At 40.5% G+C, this 15,335-nt stretch overlaps 1 long non-coding RNA gene across 4 annotated transcripts in view; it reads right to left on the minus strand.

Moving 5' to 3' along the window:
* Nucleotides 1-15,335, minus strand: part of LOC106030519 (uncharacterized) — a 53,790-nt gene that overhangs the window by 14,397 nt on the left and 24,058 nt on the right. For 3 of the 4 annotated variants that reach the window (XR_001203800.3, XR_010828710.1, XR_010828708.1), the window contains exon 3: nt 15,112-15,192. The exons of the other annotated variant lie outside the window; for it this stretch is intronic. This is a non-coding gene — a long non-coding RNA (uncharacterized lncRNA). The remainder of the gene's footprint in view (nt 1-15,111; nt 15,193-15,335) is intronic. 4 annotated transcript variants of the gene reach the window in all.

The raw sequence follows: 15,335 nt of genomic DNA on the forward strand, positions 1-15,335 counted from the left end.
ACAGAGATGATGCTTGTCATGCAACACCAAGTATGAGTGACTGGTAAGAGTCTTACTGTCATACAAGACAGTTTCTAATTTCAATCATAAAGTAGCTAAAGAAATCCAATAATCTCACTTTTATACACACAGATAAGAACATGAGCACCTCGTTTACCCAAAATGGTTGCCACCATTTTGTATTTTCTTTCTCATTTGGTGTATGTTTGAGTGCCTTTCTCATTTTCAATGTAAAGTACAAGCATGAAGACACTGATTTAGTTTACAACAGCTATTCATAAAAACAACAACAAAAAAACTCTTAAAATAATAAAATTATGTACTAATTAAGGCAATTTTTACTTTTCCCATTATGTATATATACTGCAACAAACACAGTTGTGATTGATAACATGCATGTTGTGAATAGCAAAAGTGTTTAAGTTTGCTGATTTGGAATAATGAAAGTCGTCTTGACTGCACAGAAGAAATTCCTTCATTTAGATTTAAAAATAAGGAAATAAATGAAGAGGAAACAGGTGTACGGGAATAAACAAAAAAGAAAGGTATGATTCTCCAGCATTTTTCACAAAAAAAAAAAAAAAAAAAACAGTTATAAGAAGGACTTGACATACTGGGGGTATCTTTAGTAGGGATAAACAACGATGTTGCCCATAGCAATTTACACCATTATCCAATATGTTGCATTGCAGTGTAGGGCGAGAGAGGGGACACTCAGAGGAGCCAGTGGTGTCATAAAAAGTGAATGGCAATGGAGACCTCCGCTTAGAAACTGCATTGCCCTCAGTGCATCCCATCCTCAGCAGAGAGATGACTTCAGGTGGCACAAAGTAACCATAAGTTAGTACCTCTTGGAGGGGGTTACTTGAAGATAACATACAGAAGGAACATTTCTGAAAAATGAATAATCTATAGTTAGCATCATTAAACACTGGATAACTCCCTTCCACAACAATAACACTGTCTACAGCATTTGCCATGTTTCCCAATATGGGAAATGCCACTGAAAAGATAAACATGACAGCTTGGTAAATAGCCAAAGCAACTCTTACAAGTTATTCCTATGTCAAGTAATATTTTTGACCTGATTTGCACAGTGTGACTGAGGAAAATAAATATTTTAGTTTGAAAGTTTGCTGGGATAATAATGAAGTGATCCGAAACAGATCTGCAAGTGACAGTTTGTTAATTTAAAAGTATACTATTTGATGGGAAGCATCTTTTCCAATTAACCAGCCCTGACCGCGCCGTATTTTGAAAAGACTGAGAAAATGCACTAGCCTGGCTTTGTAGATCCGATACTCTCTGAAATGAATAGCCAGCAATTATCTCACACAGCTTTACAGATGCACGCTTTTGCCATTGGAATTAGAGCCCATTGGTGAGGACTGATGGCACATGGGAAGGCCCTGTGGTGTGCTAGACATGTTTCATGGGACAGAGTGGGAACTTTCAACTAACTTGTAGAATAGAGTAAAAATTTCATCCCTCCTGGAACAAATGTCCTTGAGGTGAAAATTTGTATTCTAGTCTAAAACCTTATTTACTCCACAGAAGTGAAAGACCATGCACACCACTACAGGAGAAAAAAAAATTGTCTGTGACCCAGGGTCATTTTTGTTTTTTGTGTGTACATGTATATATGTACAGGCACACATGCCGTATTTCTAACAAATCTACATCCATACGTGATCGTGTATTGTTATATCCAGGAAACATTTACGGAAGGAAAAAAAACAAAACAAAACAAAAAAACATAGATTTGATGCCTCCAAAGAAAGGAAAAACAAACAAACAAAAACAACACAGAATAAAAATTAAAAAAATTGAGGGACTAGTCAAAACAACAAAAAGGAATGACTCGTTTCAAGATGTCTGTATCATGACAATAATATCTAATTAGGTTAAGTGTTCTATTTAATAATTCACTGTGTAATGAGATAGAGTAACAGAGAGTAATGGGATTTGTCAAAGCCCAAGCCAGTGCAGTATAAAACATGTTAGATATTTAAAACACATTTAGAATAACAAGATCAATTGATTTAAAAGCCACTTATGATGTTGTGCTGTTGTGAACTGCCACATCCTTTGGGTTATTTGAAGGGAAAGCTGTTTACTTGACCTTTTAAAACTTTTTTTTTTTTTACCAGTGACTTTCAGGAGATTATCTCTGTGCACTAGGCAAGATGCATAGAAGCAGGAAACTATGAAAGTCTGTATTCTTAAGCCTCTCTCATATAGAAAAGAAAAAAGAAAGAGAAAATATTCCTCCTTCTAAAATAGCCAGTACATAATCTCAGAAGTTCATTATAGCCTTGAGCACACTGGTTTGCATCCCAGATTAAAGGATTTTCAAAAGGAACTGTGATTGTCTTGTCACGGTTGAGCTAGATATTAGTTGGCTGAGCTGAGTATCAAATATGGGAAATTAGTTGCCATTAAAAGCTAGCTTCAGGCAGTTCATTTCTCATCAGCCAAGCTGTGTGAGCCTCCTGCTGTGGACAGTGAACATTAGCTTACTAAATACTTTTGCTAATCAGACACCGCATTGCTAACAGAGGTGCCTGAATTTAGAGGGAAGGAGATGGATGGCAGCAACTAAAAATCTGTCTGAGTTAAGATTGACATGCTTCGCTTGGTCATAAGGGTTAACTTGCCTTTTCAAAACAAAACAAACAAAAACCACAAACAAACAAACAAAGATAAACCCAAACTGTTCCCTGGTTGTGTTACTGCTTTTTGAGCCATTCTTTTGCTGTTATTTTCAACCCTGGGAAAGCCACAGAGAGAAATTGAACCAAGGTAACTTAAAAGTTAGATAAGAATTTGCTATAGTACCTGGTACATATAGGAACTTGCATTAGACAGAGAGTTGGAAAGACAGTGGGAAGATTAGGTCAGAAGCTGCAGCATTCAGGAGCAATGGGAAGACCAAACTGAAAGTGGTGACCAAAACTGGTCTTATTCCTCATAAAAGAAACAATTATATTATGAAAAGCTACACTGCAGCTTCTTGACTTCTAAGACAGGACACAGATGAGGCAACACCTCTCTCATGCTACCTCACCATCCTGACTTTCAGCACAATCCCAAACCTTATACTTTGGTTTCATTAGTGTAGAAGTAAAAGGAACCTTTAAAAATGCAGAATTTTGAGGAACAGTTTTGTATTTCCATCGTCACCTCTGCCTGCTCTCTTGAGGGTTTTCTGTGCAAACTTGGTGGATATGTTGGGTTTCAATAGCAAAAGCAGGAGATGCCTGGCCCCAGCCTCTAATCTATTCTCTGCAGTCACTGGATTACAGGTGACAGAAGGGGCATCTGTTGATCCCCCTTATTATCTGCTTATAGCTTCCTGTCCATAAATTTGTCTGTTTTTTCTTTGAACTATCTGGAGCTATCTGCTTCTACAACCTTGCCCAGAATGCCCCTTTGGCTCTTTTAAAGAGATTTTCTGGTGTTACTGAGTGCCTGCACAACTGGTGGAAGAAAGTGTTGCTCTAACCTCATCTGGCATCTTCATGGTTTTATCTTCCTGGAGCATCTTCCCTGCATCACCAGCCTTTTTCCTCTACAAGAGTTTCAGCTCCAGCCCCTCCTCGTAAGGCTGATGCTTCCTCCCCCAGTGAATGCAGTTGTCTTCCCTGCACCTCCTTCTCTGTTTTAGAAAGACTCCTAGAAATCACTGTAGCTCAAGTTTGGAACTTTGGGGGCATACAACAAATTTATAGGAATCATCGCATTTTCGTGTTTTGTTTTCTCCAGTTAAGCTGTCTTGCAGCTGTCATTTGTCAACCAGGTACAAATACATACAGCACCCTCTAGAGCTAGCCAGCTCCTCTCTGGCTTTCAAAAGGGAGTTAAACATAACACATTAGTGTCTTTGGTACCTTCAGAAGGTTAAAAACATCCAAAAGCTAAAACTTTTAAGAACCTTTTGAATTTATGTGCTTTCTCTTACATTAGCTTGATCCAGGCTGTCCATCTCTTTGGTTTTGCTCAGAGCTGTTCCTCTCATCAGCTCTATGGCAGGTTTAAAACAAGTCTTATTTGTCCGAGGCAAGAAAAGGATTCTTTCACCCTGCGTAGAACCGTGCTGTAAACATTCATTCCTTAGAAGTTACTGAATAAAACTTCAAGGATACTTTCAAAATTGAATACCTAATCAGCAAGTGTACTTGCAGTATGTGAGCTGTTCTTCCCTGGTTAGTTGGTACACAACAAAATGTAGCTACGTTACTCTGACTCATTACTTAACAGCTCTGCATACATTAATGATTGCAATTACTAAAAGCTTTAAATTGGTACCGGTTTGATGGAACCTGTCAAGCCTATAGTCATTGTTTCTGACAGTATTATGTGTTTCAAGTTATTGTACCACTTACTGCCTTGTTTCCTCGCGTAATAGTTTTATGTTGGAAAGGCTGCTTTGTTAAAGACATTTTTACTGTATGGGCTCAAAAGAGGATTACAGTTTCTCTGGGTGAACTGATCACACGAGGGAGGGGAAGCAGGTCAATTCAGCTTCCCAATTCAGGGAAGGTGTTTTATCCTCTACATATGGTGAATGTAAATTTTATTGAAAGCCCTGAATTAACTGCAGGCTCCTGTTGAAGCTATACAAATAGTGTCATATGTGCCCTGGAAAGAGAGGCTTCATTGTTTGTCTTCTGGTAGCACTCTGTTTTCTGGAGCCTAGAAGACAATTACTTCCTTGCAAACACAGGCAGATTAAATAAGCCACATTTTGTCCTTTTTGCCATCTGCCCCTTGCTTACTTTATTTTAAGCTGCATGACTAAGCTTTACTATCTGACATGTGAAGGTGGGACATGCTGTTTTTCTGCTCAGCTCCTTGAGGCTTGTAATGAATCCGAAGAAGCAGAACTGATCTGCAAGGGGGTGAGTCAGAAAATCAGTAACTGTACAATAATTACTTGCTGTGCCAAATAGCAGGACTTGGATCGTAACATAACAAAATCTCCTGAAGGAAAAGTTTCACAATGCAGGAAAAATATATATATTTCTTACTTCTAAAAAAGCCAGTGAACCTGACTCTGATCCTGATGCAGCTACATCAGTGAAAGGGAGTCCGAAGTTTTACCTGGTTCCTACAGAAATCTATTTTGTGGACCACTCAGAGCAGCTGAGAAGGAAGGGAGGGACACAAGGTCTGATGGAGGAGGTGAATGATGAGTCCCTTGTCACAGGAGGATGGGCTGCCACCTTTGCCAGCATGTGGAGCAGTGTTAAAGCCTTGGGCCAGCAGGGAGCCTTGTTATTCCTCTGAAAATGGGCTGACAACAACAGAATAATTGGGGCAACTACTGGTATTTCAGGAGACTGAGCTTAAGGTAACCAGGAAACTGAAATAAAACTAAATTAAAATCAGTTAGTGAAGGGGAAGGTGAGAGAATATCCTTTGTATATTGGACTTCTGTTATCTGATTCTGGATCACAGCATCACAATCACTGAGAAGTTAAGGTTGACAGGTCACCTGGTCCAAAACCCCTGCTCAAGCAGAGCCAGCTAGAGACAGGTGCCCAGGACCACATCCAAGTGGCTTTTGAAGATCTCCAAGCAAAGAGGCTCCACAACCTCTCTGGGCAACCTGTGCCAGTGCTCTGTCACCCGCACAGTAAAGAAGTGCTTCCTGATGTTTATACAGAACCTCCTGTGTTCCAGTTCGCGCCCATTGCCTCTTGTCCTGTCACTGGGCAACACTGACAGAGCCTGGCTCCATCCCCTCTGCACCCTCCTTCAGGTATGAGACAGCGATGAGGTCCCCTGAGCTGGTACTGTTCTCCAGGCTGAACAGTCCCAGCTCTCTCAGACTTTTCTGTCTGAGGACAGGCGCTCCTCGTTTAGGTTGGAAAAGACCTTCAAGATCACCAAGTCCAACCATCAACCTGACCTATCGAGTCCCACCACTAAACCACGTCCCTCAGTGCCACATCCACACGTCTCTTAAATACCTCCAGGGATGGGGACTCCACCACTTCCCTGGGCAGCCTATTCCAATGCTTGACCATACTTTGTGTGAAGAAATTATTCCTGATATACAATCTAAAACTCCCCTGACACAACTTGAGACCTTTTCTTTGTGTCCTATCACTTGCCACCTGAGAAAAGGGACCAACACCCTCCTCACTGCAACCTCCTCTCAGGTAGTTGTAGAGAGCGATGAGGTCTCCCCTCAGACTTCTTTTCTCCAGACTAAAAAACCCCATTGATTAAAGAGTGTTTATTAGGATTCCATCTGTATTGATTAATGAAATTTATATAGAAGCCAGTCTGAGTTCTTACTGACCAATGTAATCAGACAGCAGCTTTGACATCTCCACTGTCCAGGCAGAGTGTTCTGGGCTGGAGCAGTGAGTCAGGACCACTAGAGCTCAGAATAAGGGCACTTTACAGCCCACTAGCTGCTATTTGCCTGCTTTGCTGGGCTGAATTATCAAACTGAATAATTTAGAGCAACGTGAGACTGCAACTTTGTCCTGTGGGGAACACTGACTTCTGTTAAAGGTCAGTGCAACCTTTGCATCTCTTCTTTAAAGAGTGAGACAACCATGGGCAATTCTGTTTTTGTACCTTTCCGTACCAGTACCCAGGTCAATGGGGCCAGGACAGCAAAGATCATTCACCTGCCTGTGAGTGGGTGCCACAGGGTAGGGAGCATCCTCCCTCTGCAGAGGAGAGCATCCTGGAGCTGTGCCATTTGTGCAGTCTCTGCTTCACTCTGCACAGGGTACACATGGGCTTTCCTAGAATGAGGCCCAAGTGTTTTTTAACTGTACATCTCATTGGACTATATCTTGTTGTAATCACACAAGAGAAAGGCTGGAGGATAGTGAGTGGGGTTAAGAAAGGCTTGCATCTGGTGGAGATGCCATCTCTCTATGCAGAATTAAAAGCTGCACAGAGCTGATAGGCTGGGAACTTCATCTTCCCGGCTTCTGTGCTCTTAAGAAGGCCAGACAGCTCCCCAGGGTGATTCAAAGTGTAAGTGGACTGAAATGACCTTGGAGCTGGTTATTCTGACTACAGGGGAACTACAGAGAATCATGGTCTGTATTTTAGATGCTTAAAGATAGGCTGAATCCAGGTCTCTACCTGAACAGTGATGACAGCTTACTACATGAGCAGGAAAATCATAGCAAAGGAGATAGGGTTTTATAAGCTTTCAGCCTTGAGTTCTTCTGTGTAACAGGGGCACTAGCTGCTAAGGAAAGACAGAAAAGTACCAGCTCCGTGGCAGGTTTTTTCCATTCATTCTAGTACTGACTGAAATCCTTCACTCTTTGTGTACCCACTGATGCTGTAAACCAGTGCTGTGCTTAATATATTAGGGAACAACTCCAACTCCAGGTATGTCTGTTTTAACAAGACAAATCACTCAAGAAATGATGTACACTGATAATATTATATTACTATTAAAAACAAGTTTAGGGATTGTCACACTATACCACTTTCTCGGTCTCATGCCTATCAGAGGAACACTAGGACGCTTCATAAAGAAGCTATTCACTACAAAACTATCAAAAGATCTTAAAGTTCTCTGTATTTTACTACCTTTTGATACTGGAAGCTTTGTTTATATCTTGGGAGGCCAACTTGTGCTATGATAGTTGCTCTGGTGGTGTGTGGGATCCTAGGGCTCTGAGGTTTAACATCTCTCCAAGCCAACACAGATAAGAGCAATACGAGAAGACTCCGCTGTCACACAAGCAACCTAGAATAACAAAACCCAGGCAGAGCAAATACAGTTTCTGCCTTCGTTTGAAGTGCTGAAGAAGTGCAGGTCAGAGCTATAAACAGAGGAGGGAGGAAGGAAAAAAACATTTCTGTCATTCCTTCAGGAGTTGTTACTCCTCAGATAAACTTGAGTAACTTGAAAGCTCTGTGCAATTTTTCTTTTGTCTACGTACAGGGGCTTTCACTATGTAGGTCAAAGACCTTTAATATCCAGCAGCAAAACAGAAATCCTGTGGGATTAGCAATTGTATTCAGATAATACCTTTACCTTTTTCCTCCCTTCCCCAATTCATCGTAGTCTGCTTTATGAAGCACCATCATAAACATAGTGGACATGGCACAGAGTCTGCACAGCTCATACAGAGCAAATCTCCTTAACCAGGTTTCCAAGTCCCAGATAAATCCTCCCTGTGCTTCCCCGCTGCCACATTTCTCCACTCAACCTCACACAGAGTCCTCATGGAAGGGATGCTAAAGCCAGTTGCAGCCCAGTGTGTACTGTTTGGTGACATTTAGATATGAGGCATTGCTGTGCCCTTGTGCTACTCTGCTCTGTTAAGAGAGGTTACATATGGAGAGAAACCACCCTGCCGTAACTTTATGACTGGAAACTGTTCTGCTTATTGCATGCCACCTCCAGCTTGCATCTGAAATAATTTTCCGTGGTGGGACGGATGCACCAGATTACACCAGCATCCAGCTCCAGAAGGGATTAGTCAGTGAGGATGACCAAAAATAATGCAGAGTTTCCTGTGGGCAAGTCCAGATAATTTTTGTTTAAAACCCAAGAGTTATAGATTTCTAATTCATAACACTTAAGATATGGAAGAATTGATTTTGTTTTGAAAAACACCTCTTTTAAAACAACTGAATGCCTTGCTTCTGCAACAGACATCAAATGATCTTTTTGCTTCATTGTTGCCCTGCGTTTATGAGTCTTCTCCCCACTGAGGCACTGAGATGACAACTTTCTTTAATGACTAGGTTTCCTGGGGAAGATCAGTGCATCTCGGCAGCTGGGTTTCCCTTCACTACCCATTACCTCAGGCACACTAACACCACCTAGAAGTCTGGGAAATAGGTCCTGTGCTAGTAACTAAACACAGATTTGGAGGCTGGCTGCCTTTACGGTTCAGGCTTTAGGATAGCAGGATAGTGCTTATAGAGCTGCTGTTCCAGTGTTGCAACTAAAATTACACTCTCCTGTATCCCTGAATGAATTCCTGAGCCAATGGGCTAATGGTCTGGACTCAATCAAAGTCAAATGAAATTCCTTGCCAGCAACAGACAAGTTCATGAAGAAATATGCATTCACAATGTTTTATTTCATGCTGACGAAAAATCCATCAACTCCTTGTTACATGCCTTTCCATAATGCCCCCCAAAACTCGATACACTTGGAAGAATTTTCAGGGAAATATAAATAAATAAATAAATAAATAAATAAGGGGGAAAAAATGTCCTGGCTCTTACACAATCAAAACATTATCCCCAAATACTTTCAGTTTGAACCTTTCCCAATTACAGCTGTGGAATATTGCATGCAGAGAAGGCACTAATAAGCTGGGCCAGACCATTTAAGTTTATACAGGTCAATGCCATCACCTTGAATCCTACCCAGGGGACCATGGGGAATTGCTATGGTTCGTGGCACCGTGGTGTTAAATGTTCCCTGCCTTTGATAAGTGGGATAGCTCACGCTTTTAAATTCCCTGTAGGAATAGCTTCAAGTAGAACGCATTGCAGTGTCTGATCTCAAAGTAACATGGATAAGCAGGAGAGGATTCATGCCCAAAACAAAAGGTTATTCTCACACGAGAAAGCACAGAAACAGAAATACAATTTTCAGCACAGATTACTTCTCAGGCATCCAGTTTCTCAGATACTAGAGGTCTAACCTAGATGACTTCAGTCCCCTAGGTCCTAAAAACCTGACAGTAGATAATACTTTTACACCAGCGATTAATAGTGCAGATATAATTCTGGAAGACTTCTATTTTGACCACGGCAATCTCACCGAAGCCTGGATGTTCATGAATTGGGTCATTTGTTCACATGGAATTAGCCATAATGGGGACATTCAGAGGCGCACCTTCTTCACACTGCAAACACTGTAACCTTATCTCCTAACTAACCTCTGCAGTCGCCCCATGTTCGTTTGAATAAGGAGTAAAACAGAGTGAAGCTTTGAGCTGACCTCTTCACAGGGACCTTCGAATGGATAAATCTACTGACCTTTGAGCTTTTGCAGTATAAAAAAGCAGCAAAGCCACTTCAAAGCAAGTTCCAGCTAGTACTACAAAGAACCATGTGCTTGTCAAAAATACTTTAAGATTGGCGAAGTCTGACATTTCCAGTAAAATCATGTTAGAAGTGTTTTACTAGTGTTTTTACTTAATGTCATGCAGAGCTCCTTGATCAACAAAACAGATGCAATTTCCATCCCCAGTCCAGACATGTAACTCCCCAATAATCTCCACCTTCCAACCCAGAAAAAGAGATCTGATAACAACAGCTACTTCAGCCACAGCTATCAGCATTCAATAATGTGAGAGGAGGCCTCACCAGGCTTCCAAGAGGCCACTTGTGTCCTTGCTTCCAGCTGTAGAGACAGTGTCAGCCCCCCACGTCTATAGCCCTTAAGGCCAACGCAAAAGCTGTGAAATGAAGACATCCACGAAGAGTCAAAATCCAGACCACACATTCATGTAGCTGCCCTTTTCCTAAAGAGGGTGCCCAAATACAAATGATGAAGCTATTCAAGTGGCAAAGCAGAGTATTCACAGCAAGAATTAGTTAATTTCTCTTCTGTTGGTGTCAAATCTTACAATCTAGTCTTTTTGGTTCATAAAATGGTTGTGCTGCAATTGACTTTGCCGATGTGCTAATATGAATCTTTTTTTTTCTTTAATTTTGCCCACACATCCCTAAACTAAGGCTTCATGACTTTGTTATGCCTTAGATGGTCACATTTTACCATGAGCATAAGATGTTCATGCCAGGAATTTTAGCTTCCTTCCTCCTGTGGCATCATTTATGACTCATCTATAAGCCAGTATGACAGCTGAGCAAAATCAGGGGAAAAGGCCTTTAAAGGAACTTGGGACTGCAGTGAGGGAGAAAAGATCTCCGTAATAACCCACCAGGTTCTCCGCAGAGAATGTGATGACCATGCACCCTCCTTCTGATTTCTCTGGCTACCAGCCTTTTGGGGCACTTAGACCTTTGCTGAATTTTTATCCAAAGAGCAAGGTATGATGGAAACAGAGGAATTGCATTTCTCTCAGCATACCAGGCATATCACAAAGCAAGTAAGTTGGTTGATAAAGTCTTATCATGGTATCATACTATATGGAAATCTCAAACACCGCAGGAATCTGAGGAATTCTCAGTATGAAATCGGCATGGTCAAGCAGCTGTTTCTCATGACACTTTGACTAAGCCTGGTTTCATTTGGGCATTCAGTCTCTTCAGATTGGCTAGGGATTTAATATAATATTTTCCACTTAATTAGTCCTTACATTCTTTTCTTTAACAAACTTTCTTTTTTTTTTTTATGAGCTTAGATAAACTAAGCAAGTGACAATGATCTGAACATGAGAGTCCATACTAAACAACATGAATAAAACTTTTTTTTTTCTTTTCTCACTGTTATAAAATAAAAGTCATCAGATCTCTGATCTTTTCTTTCTTTTGCTATCTAGTAATATGAAACTCTGAAGAGTCTTGATAAATACATGCAAACTTTACTCAAAATTCCTGATATACAATTATTTAATAGAAATTTTACCAAAGAAAAAAAAATCCTTACATTTAATATAAATATTTTAGATGTTTAATATAAAGACTAGTTAATATACTTTTATACTATATATTTGTATATAATTAGTATATTTTATAAAATATTTAATAAAAATATTTTTATATAAATACTTCAACATTTTTCCCTGCCCAGCCCTTTGAGGTGATGTGAGGTTGAGATATCTATTTAATAATATACCTGACTTTCAGATATAACGTCTTGGTACAAGCAGGATATTAGCTCCAGCAAGTGATCTGGTGAATCCTCCCAAAGAATTTACCATCCTGGGTGTAGAATGCAAGATTCCTTCCTGGATAGGCAGCAATACTTTTTCTGATAATGAACCATCTTTAATATAGTTACGAAGGAAAAAAAAAAATCAAAAATCTGAAAGAGTAAATTCCACTGGAACTGGACTATTAAATGGGAAAAAAAAAAAAAAAAGAGCATTATTATTAATTTAAAGAGTAGAACAGAAGGAGACAATGGAGTTTGAGAAACTAGGTACTACAGCCAATGTAGAGGTGAACGAGGAATCCGTCAAGGCTTATAAGCATGAGGATATTGTACTGGAGAGGTCTATACTGCCTTGGAAGTACTTTATAAGGAAAACGGGGCAAAATAAGCGTAAACAGTTCTCAGTAACTTTTTAAAAATATCAAACCAAAGCTCTGGGTTAATTTCCTATACTGTGCTGTAGCATTAATTTAGGCATGTATTTCCACAAACAGTTCTCGTGGACCAGGAAACACCTCTTTATTGTCACCTCCACCTGTGATGCAGAACCTCTGCATCCCTGCACACATAACGCCTTGTGGGGTCAGCACCATTCTGATTTCCAAACTCCCAGTGAAACTGCTCCCCTGCAGCTGTCATGTATGCCTGAGCAAAACAGCGCTTTTGTCGGTAAGACGATGTGTCTTATTATCCACTCCTTAAATCACCTAATCACAGCAAGCGATGCAATTCAATAGGTGTCTCAAGACAGGCTTTTTGCACATCTTTAAGAGGTGGTACGTAGAGGTGACTGGAAGAGACTATGTCGATACGTTTTTAGCCACCAAGAAATAACAATTTTTTAATTGCATATGACTTACTCTTTAGCACTAGTTGAACAAAACCAAGCTCTCATAGCAGATTTTCCATTATAAAGCAAGCAGCAAGCTTGCAATCTATAGATATGGCAATCTCTATGTGTACCATTCAGGTTAATGAATAAGAAGCATGCTAAAGTCAAACTGAAAATTCAGTCAGTCTAAACCATAGCCGAGAAAACAAAATGATGAGGAAACACTGATTAACCTAAGCTTCAAACTAAATTAAGGGCAAATTCAGCAATGGTAAACCAATGAAGTTCTTCCTTAAAGTACTTTGCAACCTAAACTAAGATACAAGACTCATACAGAAGGAGAGAGGTGAGGCAAGAAACAGGACAAAAATTCATGTAACACTTCTGGAGGATGCTGTTTTTGAGGAATGGTAGGAAGCTAGATGAGAATGTAGAAAGTGCTGGATACAGAAAAAAAGTAATAGGAACAGAAGGAGGGTGCCAAGCCAACAGAGCAGAGAAAAGAAGAACAGGATAATAAAGAGATGGTTTGTGTTAACCCAAAGCTAGAGACCTACAAATACTCATGGTTTGCATCTCAGGGGCTCCTTGCACTGAAGGAAGCAGAGGTGGACATGAATCATGGTGAATGGCACTTGAGTCCTCAAACTAGCATTCAGCTCGATTTCTGCTTTCTTACTCCCAGAAACTTTTCTTTCTCCTTTTCTACAGCTTTGCCCTCCACCACATTTTCCTCCTTAATACTCCACACCTGAAGCAAAACTTTTGAGAAAAGTAAGGTAAAACATAAAAGCATCACCTGCATTGCCTGCTGAAAATATTGATCACCAGCTCTACTATCGCAACCTGTTGTTTCCTCTGCTATGAGCAGTGAGCTCTCACTGGAATTAACCCCTTATAATATTGCAAACACCACAACAGCACTCCAAAAAGCAGATGGAAAATATAATATTCATAAAAGATATTACAGACATACCCACATCCCTTGCAGAGGGAATCAAAGAAAGAGTTGAAGGAGAAGGAGACTAAACAGCATGGGTAAACAACACATCCTCAGATCACGGAAACGGCAGGGAGGATATAAAAAGGTAGCAGATGGATGTTTATTCTACCCTTGAACAGCAGCATGCAGCCAGACTAAGGCACTATTTCTTTGCATTCCGGCCAAGGATTCACACCTCTCTGTGCAGCAAAGGATGGCAGCAGCATGGGTGTAGGCAGGGGAACTTGCCATTTCTCAAAAATCAGGGTTAGCCTTTGCATTAATTAAGGCATCAGGCTCCACTGTCATCCTCCGTCCTTATTACTATCCTTGGATTTCATGCTATATTTAAAATCATGCCATTTCAGAATCCTGTATGAATAAATATGAATGTCAAGACCTGTGTGCATCTCTTATGCACACAAGACAGTACAGTACATCACGTACTCGCAGAATCTTATTAAATTTCTCTGAGACACATAATCCTGTGAACCTCATTCTGTAAACACAGGCAGCAGTTGTACTTCATTTCTCTCCTCTATCCCCCACAATCCCCTCTCAACTACCTCGTCCCTTAGTCAGTAACTGAGAATTGAGCAGAAACTAAGCACACACATACGTATGTGGATAAAGTACCTGAAGATATTTATTAGGAAAGGAAAAAAAGCTTCATTGGAGAGGAAAAAGAGCACATTGATCACTTGCCAGATAATTAAAAGTATCTGAGTATTAAAAAGAAATGCAGAAAACTGCAATTGGATTTTGTAGTTCGTATTTTCAGGGATTTTTTTTTTTTTTGGCAATAATTATTTTATCCGTGTGACTAAAAATAAACGGTAAACTATTCCATTTGATTAATTACCCTTCACAGTTGGCCTGTTAGCAACAGCATCAACAATTTGGAACAATTCTGCCATTGAACAACACCCAGCTGCAGGTGCAGTGCCATGCAAGAGTAACATTGCAGCCCCTCAGGTGAAAACAAGGCTGTGAAGGTAGGGGAACATTTAGAGTTTGAAAGGAAAATGCTGCCCATGATAAGTTTTGAAATGCGCATTCACACCTCGAACATTTACATTGGGTTTCCTGGAACATTTACACTGGTCTTCACATTGCATATGGCAGACTGGTATATAAATGCAGTTTGTGCATGAGATGCTTCAGCCATCCCTGCTCAGACCCCCAGCAGAAATGCACGGTCCTAAGCAGGCAGGTTTTAGGACTTTGGTAATGAGTGAGAAAACCTTCAAAGTCAGAGCATCCTGCCCTGGCTGACAGACACTGAGCAAACAGAGGAAAAAAAATCAGCAGGCTAAGCCTGTTTTATTATCAGCTCAAACCTGATACATGACAGGGATTTAGGCCAAGTTTGGCTAGGCATTAGCACGTGTTTCAACTTAAAGGCAGGCATTGTCCTTCTTTAACAAGTGACACTATCAGGCTGAAAGTAAGGTACATGCTTCAGCAGCACAGAGAATAGGGAAAGGAGCCTCACCCTACCTCTCCACAGCAGCCACGCTTGAACTTGCCTCCTGAATGAGGGCATCCACTTGCCGTTATTTGCAGAACACGAGCTTTGTTCTGTTAATGGGGATGACAAGAATTGGGATTATAACAGCTCAGAACCAGATCCTGAAATTTCACAGCTCCGACTGATCGTTCTAATTGCTATTGATTAATAATAAATATGGTACATTTGCACCCAAAAGGAAGGGGAGAAAAAG

The sequence above is a fragment of the Anser cygnoides genome, chromosome 2 (assembly GCF_040182565.1).
Source record: "Anser cygnoides isolate HZ-2024a breed goose chromosome 2, Taihu_goose_T2T_genome, whole genome shotgun sequence".
Lineage (NCBI taxonomy): Eukaryota > Metazoa > Chordata > Aves > Anseriformes > Anatidae > Anser > Anser cygnoides.